Below are 13186 nucleotides of genomic sequence, written 5' to 3'. Positions count from 1 at the left end.
TTGGAATGTTGTTGGTACATCTTGCTTTCTTGCAGGGGGTAGGGCTTGACCTCCCAATCCAGTTGCTGCGATGGCCTGATCTGTAAGTAAATGTGGAGGAATCTGGTTGTGCATAAAAACAGTTCTTGAAGCCCCTGTGTCTATTAAATAATCAAGGTCTTGTCCTGTTGGTAAAGTCACTGTAATAGTACCTTTTGTTGAAATGTCAGTGGTAGCTGGGTACACTGTTGCTGTTCAAAAATCACAATTCAGGCGCTGTATGTTTTTAAATTGTATAAATTCAATTCGTTTTTATACTATGAGCTGCAAAAAAACAGTCCAGCTGTGTCTGTGTGCACACAGCTATTTTAATTAGTGATGATGAAGAGCCACAGATCTCCACCTCAGAAATTAAAGCAAACCAAAGAACCAAAAAATTACTGTTTTGCGCTAAAATACTTAATGGTGCATATATGAATGAAAATTCCTGTATAATATATAACCATCTGATTTATTTATTCAATAAAAAATATATATATAAAAAGATTGGGTAACATTCTGCCAGGGCCGTAACTAGGTGTGTGCCGATGGTGCCTTGCCCACAGCGCATATGCACTGTAGGCGCACCATCCGGCATCACCACCCGCACGGCCGCTCAATAAGAATTAATCTACCAGGACCCAGGAGGCGCCCACCGCACCGCAGCTCCGCACGAGTGAAGAAACAGAAAATAAACTACAGCTCCCAGCAGCCCTTGCTGCAGGAAGCTGTAGTTTATTTCCTGTTTCATCACTCAGTCAGCGTGGGTTCGGCATGTGATGCTGCCCCCGCGCTCTTACTGTTGCCGGCCCCACAGTGCAGCACTGCAGGAGAGGAGACAGAGAGACAGCCCTCACTGCTGGCAGCTGAGCTCTCCGGCTGTCAGGGGGCGGAGCCAAGCTCAGGCAGACGTTGCAGACAGAAGGCCCACACTCCGGAGGAGCAGAGGTGACAGGAAGTGTGTAAGTCTGTCTCTCTCTTCCATCTCTACCTCTGATTAACACTCTCTCCTCTCTCTTATCTTTCTTATCTCTCCCCCTGTGTAACTCTCCCCCCTACCTTCTCTCTCCCCCTGTGTAACTCTCCCCCTACCTTATCTCTCCCCCTGTGTAACTCTCCTCCCTACCTTATCTCTCCCCCTGTGTAACTCCTCCCTACCTTATCTCTCCCCCTGTGTAACTCTCCCCCTACCTTATCTCTCCCCCTGTGTAACTCTCCCCCTACCTTATCTCTCCCCCTGTGTAACTCCCCCCCTACCTTATCTCTCCCCCTGTGTAACATTTCCCCTACCTTATCTCTCCCCCTGTGTAACACTTCCCCTACCTTATCTCTCCCCATGTGTAACCCTCTCCCCCCTACCTAATCTCTCCCCATGTGTAACACGTCCCCTACCTTATCTCTCCCCATGTGTAACCCTCTCCCCCTGTATAACTCTCCCCCCTACCTTATCTCTCCCCCTGTGTAACACTTCCCCTACCTTATCTCTCCCCATGTGTAACCCTCTCCCCCTGTATAACTCTCCCCCTACCTTATCTCTCCCCCTGTATAACACTTCCCCTACCTTATCTCTCTCCCTGTGTAACTCTCCCCCCTACCTGATCTCTCCCCATGTGTAACCCTCCCCCCACCTTATCTCTCCCCCTGTGTAATTCTCACCCTTACCTTATCTCTCCCCCTGTGTAACTGTCCCCTACCTTATCTCTCCCCTTGTGTAACTCTTCCCCTACCTTATCTCTCCCCCTGTGTAACACTTCCCCTACCTTATCTCTCACCCTGTGTAACTCTCCCCCTACCTTATCTCTCCCCCTACCTTATCTCTCCCCCTACCTTATCTCTCCCCCTGTGTAATTCTCACCCCTACCTTATCACTCCACCTGTGTAACTCACCCCTACCTTCTTTCTACCCCTGTATAACACGCTCCCCTACCTTATCTCTCACCCTATATAACACTATCCCCTACCTTATCTCTCACCTTCTTGTATAACACGCTCCGCTATCTTATCTCCCCCTGTATAATCTCCCCTATCGTATATCTCCGCCTGTATAACACTCTCCCCATAAAATCTCTCCCGCCATATAACACACTCCCCCACCTTATCTCTCCCCCTGTATAACTCTCCCCTACCTTATCTCTTACCCTGTATAACACTTCCCCTATCTTATCTCTCCCCCTGTATAACACCCTCTCCTTCCTCCTCATTCCATCTGTATAACACCCTCTCCTTCCTTCTCTCTCCCTCTGTATAACACTCTCTCCTTCATCTTCGCTCCATCTGTATAACACCCTCTCCGCGCTCCCTCCGTATAACACTCTCTCCTTCCTCCGTGCTCCCTCCGTATAACACCCTCTTCCTCGTCTCTGCCTCTGTATAACACTCTCTCTCCTTCATTTTCTCTCCCTCTTTATAACACCCTCTTCTTCCTCTTCTCTCCCTCTGTATAACTCTTCTTCCTCCCCTCTCTCTCTCTGTATAACACTCTCTCCTTCCTCCATGCTCTCTTCGTATAACACTCTCTCCTTTCTCGTCTCCTTCTCTGTATAACACCTCTTCTTCCGCCTCTCTCTCCTTCCTCCTCTCTCCCTCTGTATAACACCCTCTCCGCGCTCCCTCCGTATAACTCTCTCCTTCCTCCGCGCTCCCTCCGTATAACACTCTTCCTCGTCTCTTCCTCTGTATAACACTCTCACTCCTTCATCTTCTCTCCCTCTTTATAACACCCTCTTCTTCCTCTTCTGTCCCTCTGTATAACTCTCTCTGTTTAACACTCTCTCCTTCCTCCGCGCTCCCTCCATATAACACTCTTTCCTTCCTCCATGCTCCCTTTGTATAACACTCTCTCCTTTCTCGTCTCCTTCTCTGTATACCACCTCTTCTTCCGCCTCTCTCCGTCTGTATAACACTCTCTCATTCATTCTCGCTCCCTCTGTATAACAGCGCCACCTTTCTCCTGGATCTGATGCTCCGCCCCCCTGCAGTGTCTCTAGGGAGAGACATGATGACATGGGGGTTTGAGGAGGAGGCATTCCAGCTCACAGTGCAGCAGCCCAGTGAGTCCGGAGTCAGACCTCCGGTGACCTTTTCCCCACCTGCCGTCAGTCACAGAGCTTGGGGTGGTGAGTGATGTATAAAACAAGAATGCTATTTTATATTTCTCTACCTGGAGTAATGTGTAAAATGGGACTCTATCTGGTGTAAAGTGTGTAAGTGGCGCTAGAGTACTGGAGACTACTGTGCAGCGTAATATGAATTGGTATTATTTTGTGGTCACACCTCTTCCCCTAGAAGCCATGCCCCTATAGTTTTGGTGCGTGCCTATGATGCGCGCTGGCCCTGTTTTAAATATTGGGGGGGGGGGGCGCCGATGCTATTTCTTGCACACAGCGCTAAAATGTGTAGTTACGGCACTGCGTTCTGCTTTTACTATATAGAATTCATGTGTACAAGTCATCAAATACTTTTCCTTATTGCTATAACAATGGAAAACACCTGATATATATTACCACATGTAGTATGAATACTTAAGCACACTCTAGATCAGAGGTTCTCAAACTTGGTCCTCGGGGGCACACACAGTGCATGTTTTGCAGGTCTCCTCACAGAATCGCAAGTGAAATAATTAGCTCCACCTGTGGACCTTTTAAAATGTGTCAGTGAGTAATTAATACACCTGTGCACCTGCTGGGTTACCTGCAAAACATGCACTGTGTGTGCCCCCGAGGACCGAGTTTGAGAACCTCTGCTCTAGATAGTATCCAATCTTAAGTATACATCTTTCATAAAAAAGTGCAATTTAATGTTAAAATGTTATCCATATAGATATTGTAGAAACAACTGTGTTTAAAGATGCTGTCCCAAATTGTGGTTACCACTCATATGCTGTATGCACACAGCTTATTGTTCCATGATATATATGTTTCTTAAAATGGTATGAAAACTTTTGCACACTCATATGCTTTTCAATTTTAAGGTGCAGTGTCTTGTATATAAAAGCAGTGGCACTAAGTATAGTGTCCCACGTTATGTGCAAACGATCCTGAGAGCACTTGTCCCGTAATGTGATTGCTGCTTATGTGCCGTGTATGGCAGCTTACCACTGCAGCCCAACTGGCTGTATTGCGGGATCTTGCGCTGCACTCAGAGGGAGATTTTGCTGATCATTCTACAAATTCCTACAACTGATGGTGATCTAATCCATAAGCTGGGAACCAAGGACGACCAAACGTGACTCCTTAAATCAGAAACCGCCGGCTGGGTCTTCTGCAACGAGGACGCTGCCAACCAGCTGACAGGGAAAGTCAGATCTGCACAGCCGTCCGTATACAAGCGGCTCCAGCTTCCCGTCCTCTGTTGAGCGAACGTAGACAGTTGAGAGACAGCACCACACACCGCTGAGTGCAGCACAAGATCCCGCAAAATAGCCAGTTGGGCTGCAGTGGTAAGCTGACATACACGGCACATAAGCAACAATCATGTTATGGGACAAGTGCTCTCAGGATCGATTGCACATAACGTGGGACACCATACTTAGTGCCACTGCTTGTATATACAAGAGACTGCACCTTAAAATTGAAAAGCATACGAGTGTGCAAAAGTTTTCATACCATTTTAAGAAACATATATATCATGGAACAATAAGCTGTGTGATACAGCATATGAGTGGTAACCGCAATTTGGGACAGCATCTTTAAACACAGTTGTTTCTACAATATCTATATGGATAACATTTTTTAATTAAATTGCACTTTTTATGAAAGATGTATACTTAAGATTGGATACTATCTAGAGTGTGCATAAGTATTCATACTACATGTGGTAATATATATCAGGTGTTTTCCATTGTTATAGCAATTAGGAAAAGTATTTGATGACTTGTACACATTAATTCTATATAGTAAAAGCAGAATGTTACCCAATCTTTTTATATATATATATTTTTTATTGAATAAATAAATCAGATGGTTATATATTATACAGGAGTTTTCATTCATATATGCACCTTTTAGTATTTTAGTGCAAAACATTCATTTTTTTTGTTCACACTGTTGCTGACACAGAGGTTGCACACCCTCATACTCTGTCATCTTGTGTGTGTTGCTTTACATATGGCTGGTCAGAAGCCTGTTGCCGTGCTTTTATAACCTGTTCTAAATCTACTTAACAGGGTCTATATATATATATATATATATATATATATATATATATATATCTATCTATATCAAACACTTGTATTTGCTTAAAGAATGCAGCAGGATTATTTTTCCTTATTTCTGGCAACTTATTTACAATTCTTAACATATTAGACTGAAACCATGGTATGTAATGTTCTCAATCAATATGTTTGGGGTTGTAGTATCTAACTCACTTTCCCCTGCATCAAAACTGCATTACCAGAACTTTTAGTATTTTAAATAATAGTAAAGTACTGTAATAATGAGCACTAAGCTACTATCTTCAGCTACCTGACAGCTGAGAATACTTTTTTCTAAACCAAAACTAAACTACACATTGCATATATGAAAAATTACTTTATGGAAATATATATAAATCTGCATAATTATGCGTAATCACCCATTAGTATAATTTGCTTTAGCATTTTCTATGTAGTTAAACTTACTGCTTTCTAGTTATGTTTAAAATCTTATAAGGCATTCAGGACTAAAATGACAATTATTTTTATAATGCAATTTTTGCTTACTGTTATATTATTCATATTCCGTAGTCATAAACATTTGTACATCCGCATGTCATTAGTCACATAGAACTAACAGGTGAATTGTTACCGTACTTCCCATCCCCAGCCTGTATATTTACAGAGCACATAGAATAACAGATTATAATTGATATAGTTACCATTACGATAAACTTTAATATATCAATTATCTATTTTTTCCCGATTTTGTAATATTTTGGATTTACATACTGGTACTTTGGCCATATAGAATCAGCTTTTGTGGCTTCCCTGAGGGATTTACAACATAAATGGGCTGTAGCTGTGGTTCTGTATGATTACTTTGCCTGTCGGTTCCTTTCTCTTTGCTATCACATTCACATTTCCAGGAACCTTGCTTATAGGGCGTAACCATTGACTTTTCTTTATTACCACTTCTAGTACTACTTACTGTGGGCAGTACCCCAGACTTATTAGGTCTGCATTTTTCAGACCTAGGAACATTATAATTTTAACAATCTCTATTTGTACATTTCCATCCTGATACTTTTGTTTAAACCAGGGAACAATTTGGATCCACTGTTCTTGTGGATGACATATTAAATCATCATGAAGGTTGGGTATTTTTAACACTCAAGTATATTAAACTTAGGTAACATTAACACTTAGGTACTTTTCCAAGTATCAATATCCAGGATCTAAAGGATTGTGGGATATCCGGCTATATGCTTGATTTCCTGAAATAGCAAGGAAACTCAACCACTCTTTGCCAATATCACTTGGTTTTGGAATAAAATGACACCCCATCAATATATAAACACTTTCCACTGAGTCCGTAGTGTTTCTCCATACCTCTGGCTCAGCACAAAATGAAATAGCTCTCAAGATAAAAGGGCCGTGCCCCTTCTTTTCTATAAATGCCTCATATAAACACTCTGAGCAAACGTCTTCTGTCAACATGTGTATACGCTTTTAACTTCTTATTTATACAGGTGATGTATTGAATTATGAACAAATTGTATCCAGCGCTCTACTTGTGTGGATAAACGCTGTGGCAGCAAAATTGTGGTGGAGGTTAAACCCAATACCTCTTTAAAGATATATAACATAAGGGTACACAATTGCGCCTGAATATGTGGTGGTAATGGTTGCAATACTAAATGACAAGTATACACTGTATATATGAAGAATAAGTGTATTTATTCTAAAACAAAATGACAGAAAGAGAGAATGAATGGAAAAAGATGTGAAAAAATAGAGAATGAATACATTGATGAAAGAGTGTATATATATATGTATATGAAAAAATCTATACATATGTATATTTTGGTCCGCAGTCCAGTACAATAGAGTGTGGCGTCCCACCTCGTTTAATTGTGCTCAAACTTCTACCACAATGTGTGGAGGGGCATCTACAACACAGTGATCTTCTGACGGTGCTAGCAAATGAAGGGGTACCCCAAGTGGCTATGCGGGAGGGATGAGTTGCAGGAGATAGGTAATTACTGGCTCTGGACTCGCCGCTCTCTGACTCTTTCTGTGGCTGCGGAAGGTGCCCGTGTAGACAGGCGACTGCCGCCGGCTAGATCCGGGGAGTGCAGTCGTGTCTCTGGGGGGAAAGTGTCACTGACTTCGAGACCCGGAGCGGGACTGTCCGCAGTGCACCTCCCCACTTACAGAGCCCTTACCTCGTTCTTCTGAAAGTGAAACCGGAAGAAAAGCTGCAAGACTGACAAGGAAGCAAGGTGACAGCGGAAGTTGGGAATCGAGCAAAGAAGAACGAGGTAAGGGCTCTGTAAGTGGGGAGGTGCACTGCGGAAAGTCCCGCTCCGGGTCTCGAAGTCAGTGACACTTTCCCCCCCAGAGACACGACCGCACTCCTCGGATCTAGCCGGCGGCAGACGCCTGTCTACACGGGCACCTTCCGCAGCCACAGACCGAGTCAGAGAGTGGCGAGTCCAGAGCCAGTAATTACCTATCTCCTGCAACTCATCCCTCCCGCATAGCCACTTGGGGTACCCCTTCATTTGCTAGCACCGTCGGAAGATCACCTCACCCCCCCTCCCTCTCAAGACAGGGTCAAGCTGCTGCAACAGACTCTTTGACCGTGACCCCTACACATTACTGAATGAGCTCCTCTGGGACTGTGTTGTATATGCCCCTCCACACATTGTGGTAGAAGTTTGAGCACAATTAAACGAGGTGGGACGCCACACTCTATTGTACTGGACTGCGGACCAAAATATACATATGTATAGATTTTTTCATATACATATATATATATACACTCTTTCATCAATGTATTATTTCTCTATTTTTTCACATCTTTTCCCATTCATTCTCTCTTTCTGTCATTTTGTTTTAGAATAAATACACTTATTCTTCATATATACAGTGTATACTTGTCATTTAGTATTGCAACCATTACCACCACATATTCAGGTGCAATTGTGTACCCTTAGGTGATGTATTGAACCTTAAAGCCCTGAGACAGTTTACCAAATTCTTAACAGTGTCAGTAAAACCTCGTTTATCAATCCAGTGTTTGTTGTTTGCTTCAAATCTCCTTTATTGGTCAAGTTTGCCCCTTACACAAATTGCACCAATAAGTGCCTATTTCCCTTCCCCTAGCACTGACGATTTCCAGGGGCTCACTGTGCTGTCCCTTTGCTTGATTGATCAGTTCACTTTGCGAAATCCTTCGGGGCTGCACCTTTACTTGTGCTGCACAGTATTCAAAACAAAAGTTACTATATATCTCAGCTTGAAAGACTTACTCTTTTAAGCATCACACTTATGGTAATAAGTGTTTTCTAGGGAACTCTCAGTTTAAAAGACATAGTCTCCTAAACATCACACTTGTATTATTTAAGTGTATTCTGTATTCATCAACAACAAAGGGACAAATGAAGCAAACTACTTGGATCTTAATTCTCTGACACAACAAACCAAAATTCTGTTATTTTTCTATCACCACTTTAGAAACATGACTACCCACAACTGTTGCAAAACCTGTCTTAAGGATCCCTACAAAACTGAAATCACTGTTTTGCAATATACCTTTAAATTCACAATATTCAGACTCAAATGCAGGATTATACCACAAACATATTGAGCATTTGCAGTTATGACAAGTCATTTAAAAATAAAACCACATTTTTTCCTTGCAAAAGCAAAACTGAAACTTATAACTTTATCAGCGCACACAGAAAAATAATGAATGCTTTCAAACAGACAAGTGGGTCCAAATGATTATGTATTGCTTACCTCGGCAGATGAACAGACCAAAGGACTATATACAAGTGCTGATAGAGTAATCAAGTTGAAATCAATCTTCAGATCACTCACCCAGGTATGTCAGCAGTTGCACATGTCCAGCAGTCGTGTCGTCATCTGATGTCAGCATCTGTCAGCGATCGCGGCAAAGGAGCCCCCATGTAACTGTCAGAGATAAGCCTCCTTCTATCAATTCCCTTCAATTGTCTGTTCGATACCGTTTGTTTACCAATACATTGGGAATCCCAGGAAGCAGACAACACACACAGTTATGTCAGCAAAATGAGACTAAAGCTTGTTTATTTCACAGTGCGTTATATAGCAGAAAGTTACTTGCATGAACACTTGATACACGTCACATAAGAAAACAAAATGCATCTTCTCTCAGAAATCCTCCTTAGCTGACCCCCTCCTTTGTGTACTACACAAGAAGTCTAAACACATGAGAAACTGTTTAATAACATATTTCCAAGACTATAGCTATGACCTTGCTTCTCACAGAATGTACTAACTATGAAATATCAGCATTGTTATGATTTCTTAGCAAAGCATCTTCCTTATTCACTACAACATGGCTGCTACTTATACAAAATGGTTGATAGCAGCTTAAGCTTAATACTTTCTCTTTCAGTATCAATGCTTTCTGTAGGCGGCATACCGCTGACAATCTCTTACGGAAACTGAGGGACATCATCGCACAATAGCTTACCCCACTTAGACTCTCCTGGGGATTTGTGATACCAGACAATGCCACCAATATTGTGCATGCATTACATCTGGGCAAATTCCAGCATATCCCGTTTTGCACATACAATTAATTTGGTGGTGTAGAATTTTATGAAAAATGACAGGGGCATGCTGGAGATGCTATCAGTGGCCCAAAAAATTGTAGGCCACTTTCGACATTCAGCCACCGCGTGCCAAAAACCGGAGCACCAGCAAACTCTCTTGAACCTGCCCTACCATCACCTGAAGCAAGAGGTTGTAACGGGGTGGAATTCAACACTCTATATGCTTCAGAGGATGGAGGAGCAGCAAAAGGCCATTCAAGACAATAAATTCAATTAAGATATAGGCAATGGAGGGGGAAGGCACGTGATTTAAGCACAGTGGAGAATGATTTCCATCTTGTGCAAGGTTCTCCAACCCTTCAAACTTGCCACACATGAAGTCAGTTCAGACACTGCCAGCTTGAGTCAGTTTATTTCCCTCATCAGGCTTTTGCAGAAGCAGCTGGATAAATTGAAGGAGGAGCTAAAACAGAATGATTCTACTGAGTATGTGGAACTTGTGGATGGAGCCGTTCACTTGCTTTGCCAGGATTCAAGGGTGGTCAATCTTTTGAAATCAGAGGACTAGATTTTGACCACCATGCTTGATCCTAGGTTTAAAGCCTACATTGTATCTCTCTTTCCAGCAGACACAAGTCTGCAGAGGTTCAAAGACCTGCTCCTCCTTCATTTTCTCCTGCAACTGGGGCTGCGAGGAAAATGATAAGTTTTCCTAGCCCACCCACTGGCAGTGATGCAGGGAAGTCAGGAGTGAGTGCTGACATCTGGTCCTGACTGAAGAACCTGCCAACGATTACTGATGATTCTGTCACCATTGAAAAAATGGTGGACGATTATGAGTGACAGCATCCAAGTAGGCATGTCAGACAGTCCGTACATATACTGGCAAGAAAAAGAGGCAATTTGGATGCCCTTGCACTAACTGGCTTTATTTTACCTAAGTTGCCCCCCCCCTTACAGTGTGTACTCCAAAAGAGTGTTTAGTGCAGCCGGTAACCTTGATAGCGGTCTGCGTAGGAGGTTACTTCCACAAAATGTGGAGAAGATGATGTTCATCAAAATGAATTATAAATTCCTCCAGGAAGACCATTACCTGCAATTGCCTCAAGAAAGTACACAGGGACCTGTGATGGTGGATTCCAGTGGGGATGAATTAATACTCTGTGAGGAGGAAGAGAATGTACACACTGAAAGGGGTGAGGAATCGGAGGATGAGGTCGACATCTTGCCTCTGTAGAGCCAGTTTGTGCAAGGAGAGATTGATTGCTTCTTTTTTTGTGGGGTCCCAAACAAACCAGTCATTTCAGCTACAGTCTTGTGGCAGACCCTGTGGCTGAAATGATTGGTGTGTTAAAATGTGCATGTCCTGCTTATACAACATAAGAGTGGATGGGAGGGCCCAAGGACAATTCCATCTTGCACCTCTTTTTCTTCTTTGTATCATGTGCTGTTTGGGGCCTAGTTTTTTAAAGTGCCACCCTGTCTGACACTGCCGTACAACTCTAGGGGTACTGCCGTATAAGTCCAGGGGTACTGCCGTATAAGTCCAGCCCAGTGGTGCTGTCTTGTGCTGCATCAGTCCAGTGGTTGTGTATTGTGCTGCCATAAGTCCAGTGGTGGTGTCCTTTGCTGTATTTTATTTTCTCCAACTAAAAGGTTTATATACATTACTTATATTATTATCCAAATAATTTTTACAGGGTTTTCCCTGTGTGGTGTAGGGGTACGCTCACCTGTGCTGCATATTATTATAATAGCTCCAAATAAAAGGGTTATTATTATCCAAATTAATTTTACAGGCTTTGCCGTGTGTGTGTGTGTGTGTGTGTGTGTGTGTGTGTGTGTGTGTGTGTGTGTGTGTGGTTTAGGGGTATGCTCTCCTATGCCACCAATATTGTGCGTGTATTACATCTGGGCAAATTCCAGCATGTCCCATGTTGTTTGTGCCATACACTTGTGTCGCTTAGCTTAGTCATACAGCTACCTCATTGCACCTCTTTTTCTTCTTTGCATGATGTGCTAGTTGGGGCCTAGTTTTTTTAAGTGCCATCCTGTCTGCAACTGCAGTGCCACTCCTGGATGGGCCAGGTGTTTGTGCCGCATACTTGTGTTGCTTAGCTTAGTGATACAGCTATCTCATTGCACCTCTTTTACTTATTTGCATGATGTGCTGTTTGGGGCCTATTTTATTTAAATATGTTATCATGTCTGACACTGCAGTGCCACTCCTAGATGGGGCAGGTGTTTGTGCTGCACACTTGTGTCACTTAGCTTAGTCATACAGCCACTTCGGTGCAAACTTTTGGCCTAAAAACTATATTGTGAGGTTTTCAGAATAGACTGGAAATGAGTGGAAATTAATGCTATTGAGGTTAATGATAACGTAGGATCAAAATTTCCCCCAAATTCTGTGTTTTTTTGGTGTTTTTATGTTTTTTTCAAAAATCATCCAAATCCAAAACCAAAACTCGAAAGGGTGATTTTGGCAAAACCAATCCAGATCCAAAATACGAGCATGGAACCAGAACCAAAACCAAAACACAAAATACGAAAAGTGCTCGCCGCACATCTCAATTTGTTAAGAGGTTTTACAGTTTTGGAGCTAAAAATTTTGAGAATGGGGCCTAGTTCCTGTTTGAGCAATGTGGGGGTGGGCCTTTTGATGAGTTCACTGGTATATATAGGCCCATTGGGGCCATGGTATAGTAAGCTCCAACACTTGGGCATCTGGTCTTGAGGAAGGGCCACGCTGGGCCCGAAACATTGACATCTGCCTTTGTATCGTAATATGAAGTAATACATTTATTTTTTCACCGCGATTTTGAAGACTGGTGAGTGCACTCTGTATGTCTGGAAATATATATATATATATATATATATATATATATATATATATATATATATATATATATATATATATATATATATATATATATATGAGTGTAAAGATTGGTGGCACTCAAGCAGGCTTGGTAAATGCAGATAAAAGTTTCTTTATTTGCCTACATGTTTCGGGGAAAAGCACCCCGTCCTCAGGGCTGAACAACAGTAAGAAGATACACATACAACACTTAAATACACCACAGAAAAAGACATTAATGCAAGGATTGTACTCGCCTGTCCTCACAGCGCCGCCGCCCGTCCGCACATGCTGCACACTTCCGTGTCGCTGGGCAATGACGTCACGGTGCGCCGCGGGGCAGGGAGATCGTCATGGAAACAACAATCAGTTACAGGCTCCCATAAAACCTGTGTAGAAAAACGTACAAAACATATAAAAATACAATATAAGATAGCACATTTAAAATACATAGAGATCATCATTTAGGGGGAGATCCTGACAATACTTAATTGTCACCGCAATCTCGTCTCAAATAATGATAATTGTATATTCCCGCCTTAACAAAGACCCTACTAAGGACTTTAAAAA

The 13186-nt window shown here is 42.5% G+C and overlaps 1 long non-coding RNA gene across 2 annotated transcripts in view; it reads left to right on the top strand.

Annotated features, from left to right (window-relative positions):
* Nucleotides 1-775: 775 nt before the first annotated feature.
* The window catches only part of LOC134965475 (uncharacterized), a 67677-nt gene continuing 55266 nt past the window's right edge, over nucleotides 776-13186 (top strand). For both annotated transcript variants that reach the window (XR_010188389.1, XR_010188388.1), the window contains exons 1-3: nucleotides 776-980; nucleotides 2956-3134; nucleotides 8965-9041. This is a non-coding gene — a long non-coding RNA (uncharacterized LOC134965475). The remainder of the gene's footprint in view (nucleotides 981-2955; nucleotides 3135-8964; nucleotides 9042-13186) is intronic.

This window comes from Pseudophryne corroboree, chromosome 10 (assembly GCF_028390025.1).
Source record: "Pseudophryne corroboree isolate aPseCor3 chromosome 10, aPseCor3.hap2, whole genome shotgun sequence".
Lineage (NCBI taxonomy): Eukaryota > Metazoa > Chordata > Amphibia > Anura > Myobatrachidae > Pseudophryne > Pseudophryne corroboree.
The sequence above is the reverse complement of the archived record's forward strand: the minus strand, read 5'-3'. Positions and strand labels throughout refer to the sequence as shown.